Below are 1,459 nucleotides of genomic sequence, written 5' to 3' on the forward strand. Positions count from 1 at the left end.
TTTAGTCATCACACAAGTTCACATTAGCCTTTAATAGACTCTTTTGTAGACATCTTACCATAATAGCTCATATGTGTTCATAAATGAGTAACAATCCTTTCCCTATAGAGACACTTAGCAAGTGAGTAACCCTTTCACTTTACATTACACTACAATCATGAGAACTACCTTTCAATCATATAGCAATCATACCATAACATACGTACATACTTTATAGCTAATTAAAGTGTAGAGGGTTAAGGATGAGGAAACTAGGTCATCAACACCACAACAACACATTAGGTATAGCATCATTACAATCTAAGTAATTCACCTTTCATACTTGAGTTCAAAGAAGAACCAACCTTCATACCTTCTTGCCCTTCATGGGACATTCATACTTCAATTACCCATCAATTCATAACCAATACATAATATAAGGTAATTCATGAAGTAATAACATAATCAACATCAATATACGCAATTGACATATTCCCTTCATAGCCTTCAAGGCTTCATTCAAAGACTGAACCCTAATTTCATAGAAATTATACATAACCTAGGGTAGAATCATCATACAAACATGAGTTACATAACATCACATTCAATTGATAGCCTTCAATCAATATTCAACACAAACTAGGGTTAGAATTAGGAAAAGAAGGAGAAACATGGGTCTCATGGGGAATCCTTCAAGAAACCACCAATACAACATAAATTCATCCATAATGGTTCATATAACATCAATCAAAGTCAGTTTATGACATCAATTTCACTTTAGAAAGAAGACCCACGTTTTTGGATTGAAGCCTAGAAATTTGGAGATTTTGAAATTCATCTTGAAGAGGCCTCTTGGGGAAAGGAATCCCAAGAGTGATAAGCAACCATATCTTAGTTAATTCCTTGATAACTGATGGAGAAAAATCGAAAACTTGCTGCCCTAGATGAACCTTGGTCTTCTTCTTCAATGGGGTTCTTAGTTGAGAGAGTTTTGAGGAAGAATGAGTTTGACTTGTGAGTTCAGTTGTGTGAGTTAAAGTCTTAGGGTTAGGGTCTTATAGTTAGGTTTAGAATGGTAATTAGTTAACTAACCACCCCTCTTAACCCTTAATTAAATAACTAACTAAAACTTAAAAACTGCCAAGACTTACGACCCTCCACCTACAGGCTGTAGGTGGAGTTACTGACCGTACTGGTCATCTATCGTTTGGTACTGAGGCTCCCTTTTGGGGGCCAAGTCTCCCACGACCAAGTATGGGCTCACGACCATGACTTACGGTCCGTAGACCAGTCTACTGGCCGTGAGTCTTGGTCTCGTCGTTTGCTGCAGTTTTGACAGCTTTTGGGTCCTCCTTAAGGACCCCTAGGGTGGTCCTTGGGGGGTCGTACCTGGACATTTGGACCCTAAACATATATTTACCTAATTTAAACCTTTTTACAAGATTATACCATCATACGACACTCCCAAACCTGCCCAAAA

Source organism: Solanum tuberosum, unplaced genomic scaffold (assembly GCF_000226075.1).
Source record: "Solanum tuberosum cultivar DM 1-3 516 R44 unplaced genomic scaffold, SolTub_3.0 scf00036, whole genome shotgun sequence".
Lineage (NCBI taxonomy): Eukaryota > Viridiplantae > Streptophyta > Magnoliopsida > Solanales > Solanaceae > Solanum > Solanum tuberosum.